The following is a 19170-nucleotide window of genomic DNA, read 5'->3' on the forward strand; positions in this document are numbered from 1 at the left end:
ACAGGGATGAGGGGTGCCATGCATACCAGGACAGGTATGAGGAGTGCCATGCATACCAGGACAGGGATGATGGGTACTATGCATATCAGGATAGGGATGAGGGGTGACATGCATACCAGGATAGGGATGAGGGGTACCATGCATATCAGGATAGGGATGAGGGGTGCCATGCATACCAGGATGGGGATTGCTGTGCCATGCATACCATGATAGGGATTAGGGGTGCCATGCATACTAGGATAGGGATTAGGGGTGCCATGCATACCAGGATAGGGATGAGGGGTGTCATGCATACCAGGATAGGGATGAGGGGTGCCTTGCATACCAGGACAGGGATGAGGGGTGCCATGCATACCAGGACAGGGATGAGGGGTGCCATGCATACCAGGATAGGGATGAGGGGTGCCATGCATACCAGGATAAGGATGAGGGGTGCCATGCATACCAGGATAAGGATGAAGGGTGCCATGCATACCAGGATGGAGGGATGCCAGGCATACCAGGATGGGTATGGAGACCACGTATAAAAGGAAGGGGGTGGGCATATATACCAGGATGGGGGATATTGTCAGAATTGGGGGGACATTACCCCTATACCAGTGTCAGCAGAAGACCCCCTCCCCCTTAAAAGTGCATCATGACCACATTTTTTGGTTAAATTTTTTTTTATTTTCCTCCTCTAAAACCTAGGTGCGTCTTATGGTCCAGTGCGTCTTATAGTCTGAAAAATACGGTATATCATATAGGAGACACCGCAACTGCTGAATACCATATTTTTTGGACTATAAGATGCACCCCAAATCTTCCTGAAGCTGTGATCTACAGGAAAATGGACGCCCGAGCTCCCAGTCTGGGCATGCGCTGGCTCAGACGACCATTTTCCTTTAGATCACGGCCACCGGAAAGTCGCGCACGCCGACGGCATCTCACCTCTTCTTCTGCTGCCGCCGCTGCATTCCTGGAAGAGGGAGGGTATGGAGGGCCCTGCGATCCCACTCCACCACAGCTGCAACTATCCGGTAAAGTAACGTTCAGACCATAAGACGCACCCCCCCATTTTCCTCCCAAATTTGGGGGAAAAAAGTGTGTCTTATGGTCCAAAAAATACGGTACTTTTCAGGAACAGTGCAAAGCTCAGAAGGGAAGGAGCACCAATAGTGCAGATTTTGCAGTTATGGTTTGCGGATGACATGTCACATTGACAGAGCCCCTGAGGTGCCAGAACGGCAGTACTCCCCTGTAAGTGACCCCATTTTACAAACTACATCTCTCAATGAACTCATTAAGGAGTGCAGTGATTATACTGACACCACGGCTGCCTCACAGAATTTTATACCATTGGGTGATGAAGAAAAAAATAATTACATTTTTTCCACAAACAATTTGTTTCAGCCCCAGATTTTACATTTTCAAATGGGGAAAATAATGGCACCAAAATTTGATACGCAATTTCTGCTAAACGTGGAAATACCCCATATGTGGCTGTAATGTGGCTGTACAGTGCCACTTAGCCACACAGACTCGGGAGGAGCTTTTTCATAGAATAGTTTGTGGACTCCATATACAGAGCCCCTAAGTTCTAGAAGAGCTCAAGTGACCCCAATTTTGGAGATTACACCCCTCCAAGAATTTACAGTAGTGCCGGTTTTAATTCCATGGGTGTTTTCCAGAAACAAGCAAGCAGCAGTGGATGTTACAAAAACACCTCCTGAGGAAGCCAAACACGTGTTGGGGGCACTTACCCACGTCTTCTGCAGGTTGTATATTGGGTATTATCAGACTCATATTTGCCAATAAGCACCGGGTGTCTGGTGCTAGGACAGCGGGTTGCGGTGGGTGCCGCCAGGCTCAGGATTTACAAAAAATATATATATTTTTTTCAGATATACTTTTCCCTTCCCAGACTCCGTAAGAAAACCGGAGTCTTTGCAGCTGGATGGGTGGGAGAGAGGTGTCCCTGTATTCATTTATATTAGCGTCTTTGAGACACTAATACAAAAGAAAGTCCGTGTACACTGGTTCTTCCGGGGTCAGTGGAGATCCATTCGGCTCCCTGACCCCACGTGCTGCTGCGTGCACATGCTGCTGACATCATGGCAGCACGATGAGGAGACCTCATTCCGCTACCGACATCAATGCAGGCAGAGCGCCATGCAGGAGGACAAGCTGGACCCTGGAGCAGGTAAGCGCTCACAGAGCCGAAGATGCAGCCGGAGGAGGAAGCTATATGGAGAACCCAGGGAGGGAGGAAGAAGCTATATGAAGAATCTGGATGAAGTACCTGGGAAGGAGGGGAGAAGCTGTATTGAGAACCTGGGGGGAAGCTGGATGAAGAACCTGGGAAGGAGGGGAGAATCTATATGGAGAACCTGGGGAGGGGGAGAGATGCTATATGGAGAACCTTGATGATGAACCTGGGGAGGGGGGAGATGCTGCATGAAGAACCTGGTGAGGGGGGGGAGAAGCTGCATGGAGAACATGGGGAGAGGGAAGAAGCTATATGGAAAAACTGGGGAGGGGGGAGATGCTATATGGAGAAACTGGAGAGGGGGGGAAGCTGCATGAAGAACCTGGGGAGGGGGGAGAAGCTATATGGAGAAACTGGGAGGAGAAGCTATATGGAGAACCTGGAAGGGGGGGAGAAGCTATATGGAGAACCTGGGGAGGGGGGGAGAAGCTATATGGAGAACTTGGGGAGGGGCAACCTGTATGGAGAACCTGGGGAGAAGGGGGAGAAGCTGTATGGAAAACCAGGGGAGGGGGGAGATATATGGAAAACATGGGTGGGGAGCTCTGTGTGAAGAATGGAGAGGACGATGTGGTGGTTATCATTTGAGGTGGTGCTTTGTGTTACGCTCACGCCAAGACTGACTGACATGAGCGTGGCTAGTGGTCCAACTGGGCCACGAACCGAGGAGTGCCTGGAGGAGCGTGACTAGGGGCCTCGCCAGATCTGACCACATGGTGGCTTAATCGACTCCGTGGTCCAAGGAGGGACATGGGAGGTGGCCCAGTTGCTACTCCAGGTAAGACCCCAGTCACAGCTGTTGACCCACACCGGGGAATGCAGGAATGGGCAGGCACGGCTGGTATGCAGACAGGCGGGTACTGGCAGGCACAGCTGGTATGCAGACAGGTGGGTACTGGCAGGCACGGCTGGTATGCAGACAGGTGGGTACTGGCAGGCACGGCTGGTATGCAGACAGGCATGTACTGGCAGGCATGGCTGGTATGCAGACAGGCGGGTACTGGTAGGCATGGCTGGCATGCAGACAGGCGGGTACTGGCAGGCATGGCTGGTATGCAGATAGGCGGGTACTGGCAGGCACGGCTGGTATGCAGATAGGGCGGGTACTGGCAGGCACGGCTGGTATGCAGACAGGCAGATACTGGCAGGTGGGAACGCAGGCTGGATAGAGATCAGTACAGATTGGGATAAAGGAACAGAGCCGCAGGTGCAGTGGGCAAGCAGAGTAGAACCGCAGGCACAGAGGACAAGCGGAGCAGAGTGAAAACCGCAGGTGCGGAGGACAAGCAGAGTGAGACAGCAGGTGTGGAGGACAAGCAGAGCAGAGCGATACCGCAAGCGCGGAGGACAAGCAGAGCAGAGCGAAACAGCAGGTGTGGAGGACGAGCAAAGCAGAGCGAAACCGCAGCTGCAGAGAGCAAGCAGAGCAGAGCGAAACCGCAGGTGTGGAGGGCAAGCAGAGCAGAGCAAAACCGCAGGTACGGAGGGCAAGCAGAGCAGAGCGAAACCGCAGGTGCGGAGGGCAAGCAGAGCAGAAACCACAGGTGCAGAGGGCAAGCAGAGCAGAGCGAAACCACAGGTGCGGAGGGCAAGCAGAGCAGAGCGAAACCACAGGTGCGGAGGGCCAGCAGAGCAAACCGAAACTGCAGGTGCGGAGGGCAAGCTGAGCAGAGAGAAACCGCAGGTGCGGAGGGCAAGCTGAGCAGAGCGAAACCGCAGGTGCGGAGGGCAAGCAGAGCATAGCAAAACCACATGTGCGGAGGGCAAGCAGAGCAGAGCGAAACCGCAGGTGCGGTGGGCAAGCAGAGCAGAGCGAAACCGCAGGTGCGGAGGGCCAGCAGAGCAAAGCGAAACTGCAGGTGCGGAGGACAAGCAAGGCAGAACAGAGCAGAGAGTAACCGCAGAGCAGAAGGTGCAGGCAGACAGGACAGGGCTCTGTTCACATGGAACAGACTGGAAAACACAGGAAGATAGCTAGAACACAGAAGGTAGAAACGGAGGCAGGGAAATGGGACAAGCAGAGCCAGATACACACAAGGTACTTGCAATGAAGTAACGAGTGGACACAAAACTCACAAACAGAAGTACAGAGACAACGAGAAGGAGTTAGGTGCAGGTTTAGACACTGCAGGAAAAGGAAAGGATCGGACATAGAGACAGGTAACGGGCTAGGACACTGTTCAGACAGGAACTGAACCTGGACCAAGATACAGGAATGAGCCTGGGTACTCAGCCCCCAGGGTGGCGGAAACAGACTAGAAGTCACAGATGCAGGTAACGGGCCTGGGTACTCAGCCCCCAGGGTGGCGGGAACGGACAAGATACAAGACAGGACCTGGCAACTCAGTTGCACAGAACACACTGAAACAAAGTGTTGCTCAGGCACCTCCTACTGGGTGGAGGGGGTTTACGTATCCAGTGACTCACAGCAATAGGCTGGGGACACAATAGGGCTGCGCTCACTGTAACTTTAACCGGTAGCAACAGCACCGCAGCCCTAAGCAATCAGACAAGAGACATGCACACAGCAAGTAATGGAGCAAAGTGTGCAGCCTGGACTGATAGGTAAGTTGGCGGTCTTGCATGGTGGGAGATGGTAAGCCATGCCAGCATGCCACCAGGGATGTTACACTGTGACTGTCATATATAGCTATGGTAATCAGTGTGGTGGGAAAATTTTATAGGAGAGAATAGTGTGGAGTCTGCGTACCATAAGTGAGACCATGTGGGTCATTTTTTGCATAGGGAGCACAGTGAGGGGCAATTATCTATTTAGGGGCAAAGTATAGGGTGTATATAGGGGCACAGCATAGGGTTTTGTGACATGCAGAAGTTGTGCTGTTGTAAAGTGTGACATGCAGAAGTAGTGCTGTTGATTTAAAAGCATTCAGCAACTATTAGAAGTAACACAAGCACATGAGACAGGAAGTGTTATGCTCCAGAAGAATCCAGCAACTAGAGAGGTTAACACAGTCACAAGAGAAGGGGAGTGTTTTAACAGAGCCCCAGGGGGATTGTGGGGAAGTCTGGCTGGAGCAGAAAAGAAAGGTGGTGTGTGTGTTCTGTATCTCACAGAAGCACCCCTGCAAGTGAAAAGGATTCAAGTCAGGAGTGATGCTAAGCACAGGTCAGGTAGAGTTCCTGAACTAACAGTGCAGAGTATTGTCACACAGAAAGATAAGGACTGGAAGAAATGATGTCACAGGGATCATCTCTCAGTAAACCCTCCCCCCTTCCTCCATATCACTGTTCTGTAAAGAATGCTGTGTTCATTAATGTGCCTTTGCATTAGTACTGTGCTGTCCAGTACTACTAGGAAGACTGTGAACTGCTGTGCTGCTAAAGAAACTGTATTGTTTGTCACTGGAGTCTGTTGCTCATAAGTCTTAACTTTCAATGACTGTACGGCTTCTTATTAAATGCTACTGTTCTACCGTTTATGAGGATTCTTGTCAAGTGTGTCTGGTCAGCAAGTGAAACAACCTACGTGTCTGTGCCTGAGGGTCAATACCCCTATGGGCCTGAGAGAAGCTGCAGCACATGGTCTATGGTCGCCCTGAGTAACAGTTTTCCCAGGATTCAAAAGAATTCATGTGAATTGTCTCGCCCCTATCTGAACCTAGCGGCGTGCATGTAACATTGGCGGCCCGTACGGGGAATCCTGAGTGGGAATTAGCGTGTAGAGGGAGAAGAGGAAAAGTGTCTGGAAAAACACAGCAGCACAGCACCTCAACTCAACTCTGCTACACCAGTTAAAGGGGACCAACCCTAAAGAAAAACTCACTAGCAGCAATGGAGGTGGAAATACAAATGGACAGAATTAGTGAACTGCTTCTTCAGTTAACCTGTGAAGAATTGAGAACAGTAGCAGAACATATAAAGATCTCAGTAGTACAGATTTCCAAAGCACACAATCGCAGGCAACTGTTAGCTGCCATTAATGCAAAAATAGATGAGCTGGGGGAGAAAGAAGCTGAAGACGTCATGGGGACATTCCTCCAGGAACTAACACAGTTTCTAACCAGGTTGAAGTTGGAGGATGGAGGGGCGGCACCAATTACCAAATGTGGGAAGCTCCGTCCACAGACAGAATTACAGGAATTGAAAGAACAATTCAAAGTCCTAACAACAGCCCTGCAGGAATCGACCAAAACCTCTGAACGGGACCTTTAACCTGCTCGGGTTATATAAATAAGGGAGACAGTCCTCTCTAACACCACAAATCACCATAAGGAAAGAATTCAAGATGCTGGGACAGACTGGAGAGTGTGAACAGAAAGAGAGACTGTCTTATAGGAACTTGTTGCACCAGATCGATGAAGGCTTACAGAAAGGCTACCAGCCAGATGAGATTGTTGAGGTGGTGGTGAAAGCGAGCAGCCCAGGACTAAACCTCCGTAGTATGCTAGAAATTAAAAGTCAATTGACCTTGCAACAGATGAAGATGGCACTATAAAGAAGAGAGTACTTCAGAATTGTTCCACCAACTCATTAACCTCTCACAGAAAAATAAGGAATCACCCGAAAATTTCTTGTTCAGAGCAATTTAACTGAATGATAGACTGTTGTTTGCATCCAAAGATATAGAAGCGGAAGAGAAGTTTGATGGTGGACTAGTCCAGAAGAAGTTCTTCAGAACATTGAGAACAGGATTAATCAGCAAAGAAATCAAGTTGCAGCTGAAACAGTACCTAGAAGATCCTGGCATTTTGGACGAAGTCCTAATTAGAGATGAGCGTTGTTCTACTCGAACTGTTCGCCAATCTCAAATTCGAGCTGTTTTGGGCGGTGTTCGAGCCGGTCGGCGAACACGAACAATTTGAGAAAAATTCGGCTGTTCGAGGTTATGTTCGATAACTGTTCGTGCACCAAAATCATAACTGGATTTTTTCTCAGTAATGATGAAAATTAATGTTAATACGCAGTTTGAGTGTACAGCGGGGCGGGGGGAGGGGCAGGGGATGGATCTCTGCAGGAACAATGAAGATCTCCATTTTTTTTTCTCTTTCCCGCATTTGCAGTGGGGAGGTGCAATCTGTCAGCCTATCAGCAGCGCACACACGGAGCGAAGTGCTTTTTTTCACACAAGCAAGGGCATGTGTGATTGGCAGTGTATGTCACATGTCCTTGCCCTATAAGACCAAGCCATTTTCCCCATCGCCACAATTTTCTCACTGCTGCAGCTGCGTGTTAGACGGCACCGCTGTTGCTGTGTGCGCTATACCTTGTTAATTTCAAGCCAATTTTCGCACAAATATACAGATAGCTTGGGAGTAGGGAATAGTTGTGATTGCAGTCCTTTTAAGGACTAGGTTACAGCATTTCCTACGACTTTTATCATTCAGGTCTGTGCTCTTAAATAGATAGATTGTGGGAGTAAAGACTAATTGTAATTGGAGTCCTTTTCAGGACTAGGTTACATCAGTTCCTATCAGTTTTTGCCAGGTAGGTCTGTGCCAGTGCTGTGCAAGTTTTTTTCACAGCATTTGGCTGAATCTAGCAAAGCTAATCCTTTTTGGCCTATTGCAGAGTGTGTTAGTCAGTGGAGTAGCCTATCTGTGTTGCAAGATATACCACCTGTGTATAGAATACCAATTTTTTTACTGCACCTAGTGAAGTAAAATCTTTTGGGCATAGCATCATTCTATTAGTCCATCTATACTGACCTCCATCAGGTTGCAAACTGAATATAATTTTTTTCTGCATCTAGCTCTGAAAAAATATTTGGGCTTCTAGCGGTGTGTGGGACTTGGTCTATTAGTCCATCTATACTGACCTCCATCAGGTTGCAAATTAAAAATAATTTTTTTCTGCATCTAGCTCTGAAAAAATATTTGGGCTTCTAGCAGTGTGTGGGACTTGGTCTATTAGTCCATCTATACTGACCTCCATCAGGTTGCAAATTGAATAAAAAAAATTTCTGCATCTAGCTCTGAAAAAATATTTGGGCTTCTAGCGGTGTGTGGGACTTGGTCTATTAGTCCATCTATACTGACCTCCATCAGGTTGCAAATTAAAAATAATTTTTTTCTGCATCTAGCTCTGAAAAAATATTTGGGCTTCTAGCAGTGTGTGGGACTTGGTCTATTAGTCCATCTATACTGACCTCCATCAGGTTGCAAATTAAAAATAATTTTTTTCTTCATTTAGCTCTGAAAAAATATTTGGGCTTCTAGCAGTGTGTGGGACTTGTTCTATTAGTCCTTCTATACTGACGTCCAGCAGGTTGCAAATTGAATATAATTTTTTTCTGCATCTAGCTCTGAAAAAATATTTGGGCTTCTAGCGGTGTGTGGGACTTGGTCTATTAGTCCATCTATACTGACCTCCATCAGGTTGCAAATTAAAAATAATTTTTTTCTGCATCTAGCTCTGAAAAAATAGTTGGGCTTCTAGCAGTGTGTGGGACTTGGTCTATTAGTCCATCTATACTGACCTCCATCAGGTTGCAAATTAAAAATAATTTTTTTCTTCATTTATCTCTGAAAAAATATTTGGGCTTCTAGCAGCGTGTGGGACTTGTTCTATTAGTCCATCTATACTGACCTCCATCAGGTTGCAAATTAAATTAATTTTTTTCTGCATCTAGCTCTGAAAAAAATATTTGGGCTTCTAGCAGTGTGTGGGACTTGGTCTATTAGTCCATCTATACTGACCTCCATCAGGTTGCAAATTAAAAATAATTTTTTTCTGCATCTAGCTCTGAAAAAATATTTGGGCTTCTAGCAGTGTGTGGGACTTGGTCTATTAGTCCATCTATACTGACCTCCATCAGGTTGCAAATTGAATAAAAAAAATTTCTGCATCTAGCTCTGAAAAAATATTTGGGCTTCTAGCGGTGTGTGGGACTTGGTCTATTAGTCCATCTATACTGACCTCCATCAGGTTGCAAATTAAAAATAATTTTTTTCTGCATCTAGCTCTGAAAAAATATTTGGGCTTCTAGCAGTGTGTGGGACTTGGTCTATTAGTCCATCTATACTGACCTCCATCAGGTTGCAAATTAAAAATAATTTTTTTCTTCATTTAGCTCTGAAAAAATATTTGGGCTTCTAGCAGTGTGTGGGACTTGTTCTATTAGTCCTTCTATACTGACGTCCAGCAGGTTGCAAATTGAATATAATTTTTTTCTGCATCTAGCTCTGAAAAAATATTTGGGCTTCTAGCGGTGTGTGGGACTTGGTCTATTAGTCCATCTATACTGACCTCCATCAGGTTGCAAATTAAAAATAATTTTTTTCTGCATCTAGCTCTGAAAAAATATTTGGGCTTCTAGCAGTGTGTGGGACTTGGTCTATTAGTCCATCTATACTGACCTCCATCAGGTTGCAAATTAAAAATAATTTTTTTCTGCATCTAGCTCTGAAAAAATATTTGGGCTTCTAGCAGTGTGTGGGACTTGGTCTATTAGTCCATCTATACTGACCTCCATCAGGTTGCAAATTGAATAAAAAAATTTTTTGCATCTAGCTCTGAAAAAATATTTGGGCTTCTAGCGGTGTGTGGGACTTGGTCTATTAGTCCATCTATACTGACCTCCATCAGGTTGCAAATTAAAAATAATTTTTTTCTGCATCTAACCCAGCCAATAGTTTTGGCCTAATACCACAGTTTGGCCACTCAGCTCTGCTCGGTTACCATCCATTGTTTTTTTGTGCAAACAACTCCAGAGTTGTGAATTAGTTAACCACCAAAATGAGTGGAAAAAGGCCTGCTGCTGGTGGAAAGGGGAATAGGCGTGTTGGGAAGGGGAAAAAAGGTTGTGTCCGTGGGGTAGGTGCAGAAGAAAGACCATCTTCCAGCCAAACTAAAATGTCTACTTCTTTTAGCGGACAATGTGATAAGATCCCTTTCTTACGGCCACGCCAATCGCTACAAATTCCAGATGAGGCACAAAAACAGCAGGTGCTTCAACGGATATCAAGTGCTCCTTTAAGTGGGCTCTCCTCCACATCAACTTCAACATCACAAATACTCCAGTCCTCAAAGGTGTCACCCAAATCGCACTTGCTTCCTCACAGCTCCCAAATCTCCAGCTGCCCGTCTGAGTATGAGGTAGAACAGATGGTTGAGTCTGCAGAGCTGTTTACTCATACTATAGCCTGGGAATCAGAGGTCGACTCCAGCGCTTCTGTGAATCCAGACGAGGAAATGATCTGCACTGATGCCCAGAATCTTTATGAGTCGGATCCAGGACCAGACGCAGAAGGTTCTGACCATAATGTAGACCCTCATTCCCAAACTGTAACTCCTGTTGGTGGAGACAATGAGGAAGACGATGATAAGACTCAAATACCTGATTGGAGCGACAACTTTAGTTTTTTGTCAGGGCAGGAACAGGTTGGCTCTGAGGACGACGGGTGTGATAACGCACAGGGTGATGATGATGAGGTCGGAGATCCCACTTACTGTCAACCCACAGTCAGCCAAGAGATGAGGTCAGCAGAGGAGGTGGAGGAAGATGCTAGTGACGACGAGGTCAGGTTGCGCCTTCCTGGACAGAGACGTAGTACTGGAAGCACGTCAACAACTGCATCCTCAAACACAACTCTGCCTCTCACCACAAGTCGTGGTGGCTCTTCAGGTCGCATGGGTGCTAAGCCTTGCATAGCCTGGGCATTTTTTCAGATCGATAAAGATGACCCAACTCGTGTTATCTGTAACATTTGTCAGCAAAAGCTAAGTAGAGGCCAAAAAATACATAGTTTGAGTACTTCATGCATGAACCGGCACATGGACATGAAGCATAAGTTGCAGTGGGAAGCTCAGTGTGCTACAATGCGGTCTAGCCGGCCGGGCCAACCACCGTCTGCCATATCTTGTGCATCCGCGGCCTCTTCATCCTCTGTGACTGGGGGGACAGCAGTCACACCTGTTTTGGGGCGCAGACCTGCCACCTCTTTACCCGCAACAGCCAGCGTGATTGGCAGGTCATCATTTTCTTTGGAGGTGGTAACACCAGCTGGTCTTGAGCGCTGTCCGACATCGATAGCACCACCTTTGGATCAAGGCAACCTAACATGTCCGCCTGCATCTTCCTCACAGACCGGCAGTTTGCCGGGGACACCCTTATCAACCCCGTCTAAGCACAATAGCCAGCCCTCGGTCCCTCAGATGTGGACAAGTAAAAGACCATTTCCTCCTAGCCATGAGAAAGCTAAGAGGTTGAATTTCACCATCTGCAAGCTCTTGGCTACAGAAATGCTGCCTTTCCGCCTGGTGGACACAGAGGATTTTCGAGACCTTATGTCCGTCGCAGTGCCCCAGTACCAGATGCCCAGTCGGCACTACTTCTCAAAGAAAGGTGTGCCTGCGCTCCACCAGCATGTCGCACACAACATCACCGCTTCTTTGAGAAACTCTGTGTGTGACAGGGTGCATTTCACCACAGACACTTGGACGAGTAGGCATGGACAGGGGCGTTACATGTCGCTGACTGGGCACTGGGTAACTATGGTGACAGCAGGACAAGGGGCTGCTGTCCATGTCTTGCCGTCCCCACGAGTTGCGCGTCAATCCTCTTTATGTCAAAGTTCCTCCACTGCTTCTGCCTCCTCAACCTCCTCTCGGTCTTCCACCTGCACCCAAAGCCTGTCTGGTCATGCCACAAGCTTTCTAACTGCGCAGAAGGGATCCTGCACACCTCCTTACTATGCTGGCAGTAGGGCTCAACGTCATCAGGCGGTTTTTACATTGAAATGTCTGGGAAATGTGAGTCACACAGCTGAGGAGTTGTGGTCAGCTCTGGAGAACCAATTTCATGAATGGTTGTCTCCACTGGACCTGAAACCAGGGAAGGCCGTGTGCGACAATGCTGCAAACCTGGGTGCGGCCCTTCGCCGGGGCAATGTCACACACGTGCCTTGTATGGCTCACGTGTTGAACCTGGTTGTCCAGCAATTTTTAGCCCACTATCCCAGACTAGATGGCCTTCTGCAGAGGGCACGGTCGCTGTGTGCTCACTTCCGCCGTTCGCATCCCGCAGCTCAGCGACTTACATCTCTACAGAAGTCGTTGGGCCTGCCACTTCACCGGCTAAAATGCGATGTGCCTACCCGGTGGAATTCAACTCTGCACATGTTGCAGCGACTGTGGCAGCACCGACAAGCCCTGGTGCAATACGTTCTGACGTATAGCCTGGGCCAACGAGATTCAGAGGTGGGGCAAATCACGCTGGAGGAGTGGTCTCAGATCAGGGACCTATGCACCCTTCTGCACAGTTTTGAAATGGCGACGAAGATGTTTAGTGCTGACGATGCCATTATCAGCATGACTATTCCGGTGATTTACATGCTGGAGCACATGTTAAACAGAATTCGGAGTCAGGTGGTGGCACAAGAGGAGGTGGAGGAAGTAGAGGAGGAGGAGTTGTATGCGGAAGGGCTAACATCTGCAAGGTCCAGACGGTCGGCAGCACCAAGGCGGCAGGCATGTGAGGGTGGGGGAGATGGTTTAACCAGGGCGCATGGTAGCAGCCAAACTAGTGAGGAAGGTGCAGGAGCCCAGGAAGAAGTGGAGGACGAACTGATGGAAGACTCATCAGATGAGGGAGACCTTGATCACATTTCTGTTGTGCGAGGTTGGGGGGAGAGGACAGAGGAAGGAAGCATGATTGTTACCTCGCCACCAACACAACAGGGACTTGGTGCTCCTGGATGCGCAACACACATGAGTGCCTTCTTGCTGCACTACCTGCAACATGACCCTCGAATTGTGAGAATTAGAAATAATCCTGACTACTGGGTTGCCACACTGTTAGATCCCCGGTACAAAAGTTAATTTGCAGAAATTATTCCTGCCATAGAAAGGGATGCACGCATGCAGGAGTATCAGCAGAGACTGTTGCAGAATCTTACATGTGCTTTTCCACAAAATACCAGTGGTGCACGTAGTGAATCTCACAGTTCCAACTTGCCAACCGTGGGACCGTCAAGTGTTCAGCACTCAAACCGTAACAGAACCACAGTATCTGCTGGTAACATCAATTTTGCGGAATCATTTCACCACTTTTTTAGCCCATCCTTTGCAAGGCCACAGGAGACAAGAAGTCTGACACATAGTCAACGCCTAGAGACGATGGTACAGGAGTATCTCCAAGTAAACATTGAAGCCACGACTGTGTCACTGGACCCTTGCTCTTTTTGGGCTTCCAATCTGGATAAATGGCCGGAGCTAGCCACTTACGCCTTGGAGATCTTGTCATGCCCCGCAGCCAGCGTTCTGTCTGAACGTGTGTTCAGCGCTGCTGGTGGTGTGCTGACAGATAAGCGCACGCGGCTCTCCACTGATAATGTAGACAGACTCACGTTCATAAAGATGAACAAATCATGGATCCGAAACGACTTTTCTACCCCTGTGTCATCCTGGGGAGAGTAAAAGCTTGATGATTGGTTAAAATCACCCTACCAACCGTTTTAAGCTTTCAAATTACTAATCATGTTTATCTGTATCTTGACTGGAAAATAATTTGGGCTTTGTAGCAGTGTGCAGCACTGATCCTATTAGGCCATCTATAATAAGCTTCACCAGATTTAAAATTAAAAATAATTTTTAGCTGCATCTAGCCCGGAAAATAATTTTGGGGCTCCGAGATGCGCAAGACACATAAGTGCCTTCTTGCTGCACTACCTGCAGCATGACCCTCATATTGTCAGAATTCGAAGTAATCATGACTACTGGGTTGCCACACTCTTAGATCCCCCAAACTTTTCGATCAACCTTTTCATTTTAATAAAGACCAAAAAAATGGTCATTTTTGAAATTATAAGCATTAGCAGGTTGTTAGAAACTGAAATCAAACAGTTTTCAACTCAAAACTTTATTCTAGGTGATGTTACATTTTCACATAGGACCCCTTGTTCGAAAGGAGCTTCTGAACTCTCTCGTCCATTGAATTTGTCAGGTTTTGGATGGTTTCTGCTTCAATTGTTTTGCATGAGGACAGAATACCCTCCCAGAGCTGTTGCTTAGATGTGAACTGCCTCCCGCCATCATAGACACTCCTTTTAATGATGCTCCAAAGGTTCTGAATGGGGTAGAGGTCAGGGGAGCATGGGGGTCACACCATAAGTTTGTCCCCTTTTATGCCCATATCAGCCAGAGATGCAGATGTTTTATGTGCAGCATGAGATGGTGCATTATCATGCAGAAAAATGATCTTGCTGTGAAATACACGGTTCTTCTTCTTGAACCATGGCAGGAAGTGCTGTTTGAGAAAATCCACATACATTATGGAGTTCATCTTTAGCGCCTTCAGGGATCCTAAAGGGGCCGACAATCTCTCTCCCCATGATTCCAGCCCAAAACATTACTCCACCTCCTCCTTGTTGGCGCTGTAGCCGTGTTTGCGTGGGGTGTCCATCAACCAGCCATCCTCCACTCCATTCATCTGGACCATCGAGCGCTGCACGGCACTCATCCGTGAACAAAACAGTTTTGAAATCAGTCTTCATGTAATGTTTGGCCCACTGGAGCCGTTTCTGCTTGTGTGAAGTGGATAGAGGAGGTCGACAGGATGGCGTATGCACAGCTGCAAACCTCTGAAGGACCCTGCATCTTGTTGTTCGGGGGACGTTGGAGGCACAAGCAGCTTCAAAAACTTGTCTGCTGCTATGACAAGGCTTTTTTGCCGCTGCTCTTTCAACCTGACGTAATTGCCTGTAGGAAAGAGTCCTCAATTTGCCCTTATCAGCACGCACACGTGTGTACTGTGAATCAGCTACATACTTCTTGATTGCCAAGACACTTCATCCTGATCATCGCACAATGTTGATTGTAGTCATGCCTTGACCTAAACACTCCACAATTTGTTGCTTCTCAGCAGCTGACACATCCTTTTTCTTTCCCATTTTGGCAGAAAATGTAGGCTGCTTAATAATGTGAGAGAGCCTTCTTAAGTAGTCTTGCCTTTCATTGGACACACCTGCCAAACTAATTAGCACAGGTGTCTGCAATTGCTTACAGTGATATAAAGAGCCCTGACACACATCACCATCAATGAGTTTAACTGCCAAACAAACAAATTCTTCCCTTATCACTCCTAAACACTTTTTGCATAATAATTTGGAACGCGGTGTACATGTGCTTTTCCACAAAACACCAGTGGTTCACGTAGTGAATCTTACAGTTCTAACTTGCCAACCGTGGTCTGTATGGAATTGTTCAATAAAGAGCCCAAAATTAAGATAACATAGATGGGAGAGGTCTCTATGAATAGGAATTCCTAAGTATTTGATACCCTGTGAGGGCCAGGCAAAGGGAAAGTTGGACTGGATGGAATCCTATATGGATTTAGGGAGGGAGACATCGAGGGCCTCAGACTTCGCTGCATTGATTTTAAAATTTTACCATGTAACAAAGTGATCTATTTCAGCCATAACAGCAGGGATGGATATATGTGATTGAGTGATATATACTAGGACATCATCAGCAAATAGAGAGCACTTGTACTCGGTGCCTCCCACCTCAATCCACCTAATATTGGGGTTATGGCGAATTGATGAGAGCAGGTGCTCCGTCACTAGGATGTATAAGAGAGGGGACAGAGGACATCCCTGCCTTGTCCCATTGGTGATTGTGAAAGGTGATGAAAATGTTCTGACGCACCCCCTGGGCCTTGGGACACCCGGAGCCGGACCCTTTTTGGTGGATGCTGGTGGTTGTAGTCTTCGTGGCGGCGATCCGGTTCCGTGGCTCAGGGCGGTCAAACCAGTGGCGGAACTATTTATGTGGTTTTGATGTTTAAATGTCCGACTACGCCACCCGTGGATTGCGGTCATAGTGAACCGCCGCTACAGGGCAGACCGCTAAGGCTGGTGTTGTGGGTGCAGCAGAGCGTAGCATAACTCCCCACGGGAGGAGTATAGCCTCAGGGCAGTGTATGCGGAGGATGGGGGTGATGGTGCAGGGCAGCAGCAGTAACGACACGGAGTCAGTGATGCAGTTCAGGGCCTTTACTCACAGTTCTTATTATCCAGACCACGTCTGCAGGTAACGGCTGCCCACGTCGTACTGTGCTCACCAGGTGAGGGGCTCAGACAACTCCCAGATAACTTTGGAGCGCTTCACAGGACCCCCTTTGTGTGTCCTTTGTCTGGCCTTTCTTACCAACACTTCTATCCGGCTGCCTCGGGCCTCCTCTTGGTAAACTTGGCGCCAGTTTCCCTGACCCTATGTGGTGCCTTCCTAGCGGGTGGAGCAAGGGGCTGCGCCACATAAAATGTCAGAGCCTCCAGTTTCTAGCTGAGGGTCGTTTCCTGCCTCCACTAGTTCGGGGACCGGTCTCCCCCTTTGTCCTGACCCCTCCACGCAGGTGGATTCGGGCGTGCGGTGGCGACTCGCCCGTCCGCACCCCTGGGATCCCTTCATTCCTCGTTCCTGGAGCCTTCTCCGCTCCTCTTCCTTCCTTCTCCCTCTTGCAGGCCTGGGCCTCTGTTACTAGGCCCGCCTCCGGAGCAGAGCTCATGCAGAGCCCCTGCTCCCTGCCACTTCTGCTCAGACTTCTCTGCACTGAACTAAGATGGTGCCCACCTTTTATACTCCCTTCTCAATGCACCCAGGAACTGCTTCCTCCCTGCTCCTGCACTGCAGGGTTCCCCTTCCTCAGTGTTCCCTCCCCCCACTCCAGCCAGGGACAGGGACTGTCGTGCCCATCTCAGGGGCATATTGGTCGCCCTGCCCCACGGCAATGTGGTGTAATGCATGCAGGTGTCGGGTCCTGATCCACACTCCATCCTTATCTGAGAGTGAGATATCACACCTCTGGGTGAGGTGCAATACGTCTGTAGCAACCGAGCCCTCGGTGCTACAGTTCCATTTATCTTCAGCCTAGGTGACGTATTGTGATACAGGGCCGTGATTTTGGCTATAAAAGGGTCCCCTAGACCCCTACCCCAAGCTTTTTAAGAGAATCATATATGGCGTGCCAGGAGACTCTATGGAATGCTTTCTCAGCATCCAACGAGAGTATCTACTTACAAATTTTTAACTGCATCTAGCCCAGGAAATACTTTGTGCCTAGTAGCAGTGTCTGCTAGTCAGCGGATTATCCCGGCTGTTAAGCAAGCTACACCACCTGTAGTTTGGACACTTAATTTTTTCAAAGGAAATGCTTCGGGACCACGGGATACTTAGTGAAGAGCATCAGGAGGCACCCCAAGGCATAGGGGCTGGGACTGGCACTAGGATGCCTTGCGGTTGACAGCCGAGCTCGATCCTTATAAAAGCTTTTTAACTGCAGCAGCTTTAGTGGACGCTACTGGAGCTGGAATTACGCGGCTGCTGGCATGAGACTTGCCCTCCAATAGATCCTTGTAAATGGATTTAAAGTGTATTCATTCAAATTAGAGGGACAATTTAAATTAAAAAGCTTAGAGCTGCCTCCACCACAGGGGGGCTCTCTCGACCCACCAGCGGACAGGCACCAGTATTGGGAGAGGGGGGCTGGCCGTCAGGGTTCACCCCGGCTCTGGCACAAACCCGGCGACACGGAGGTGGCACGGGCAGGAGCGGACTGGCCGTCTCGGCTTCTCACTTTTTGGATTTTAGAAGGGCATGACATGCCTATATCTGTGTCTCCCCCTCCTTTTACTCCTCCACCTCTTTTCTTTTCGCATGACTATATGTACTTGTCACTTTTCCATGTGTTAGTTGTGTCTTCTGAGCAGTTTGTCAGCTTTTGGACACCTTTGAAGGTGTTTTCTATGTGTTTCTATGTGTTTTTGTTTGCCTGCCATTGGTTTTAACGGTGTTCGAAGGTGTTCGACGAGCAGTTCGACGAACAGTTCGGCGAACACACGGGTGTTCGACGAACCGAACCGAACTCGAACACTACGGGGGTGGCTCAACACTAGTCCTAATTGAAAAAGTGAATGAGGCTGCTAGTTTAGAGTCAGAGAGCGAACAGAAGTTAAAGAAAGGCTCTGCTCCTAAAATCACAAAAATGAATCAGCTGAAGTTGGAGACCCCGATGCCCAGTGCGAAGATCATCATAGAGACCCTCCAGTGCGACCTCTGAGAGAGCACCTTAAATCACCAACAAAAGAGAGGCCTCACATCGCTGACTGGGAGGAAGTAATAGGAGAACTGCGAGCCGAGTTGATTGAGGTGAAAAAGTTGAGTCGTTCCAGGCCAGAACCCTCAGACCAAGAAGTGGGTTCGAAAACAGAAGATACCCGGCTTGTGAAGCGTGCCGTTCATCAAATCAGAGTATGGGGTGTGTCCACTGTCTAAGATGTGGTGAGGAAGGATGTAGCGTCGGCGTCCCTGCCTCCTGCTAGGCAGGGACGCTGTTCCCCTCACCTTTCCGCTCCGTGCCCGGCGTCTTCCTCCTGCTCTGCTGGCAGCACGCGCTGCTTCCCGGCCACGGTGCTTAGGGCGCGCGCGCTCCCCCTCTCTTAAAGGGGCCGCGCGCGCCGTCCTAAGGAGTCCCTGGCCAATGGTCGGAGGACTTCACCATATATAAGGCACCTCCTCCAAAATGGAGGTGCCCGAGCAATGTTGTAGCACAGTTCATCACTCTGCTTCAGCCCTCAGGTCCCGTTTCCAGTTACCTGCCAGTTACCTGCCAGTTTCCTGTCTGATACCTGCCTGTCTCGTGTCTACCTGCTACTATTCCTGCGGTCCGACAGTCTTTGACCAACTGCCACTCCAGAGACTCTTGCCCGCTCACCTGGGAGCTCTCATCTGCTACCTGCCTGTTAGCCTACCTGGAGGCTCTGCCGTCACGTGCTGTGACCACCTGCCTGTCCAGAGACTCTTGCTCGCTCACCTGGGAGCATCCACCTGCTACCAGCCTGCTAGCCTACCTGGAGGCTCTGCCGTCACTTGCCGTGACCACCCGCCTGTCAAGAGACTGTCCCTGTCACTTGCTGTGACTACCTGCCCGTCTTCCCTGGGCGCCACCCGCTTCCTTACAAGGGCCG

This window comes from Phyllobates terribilis, unplaced genomic scaffold (assembly GCF_046119375.1).
Source record: "Phyllobates terribilis strain yellow unplaced genomic scaffold, ASM4611937v1 Scaffold_11__3_contigs__length_659146591, whole genome shotgun sequence".
Taxonomy (NCBI): Eukaryota; Metazoa; Chordata; class Amphibia; order Anura; family Dendrobatidae; genus Phyllobates; species Phyllobates terribilis.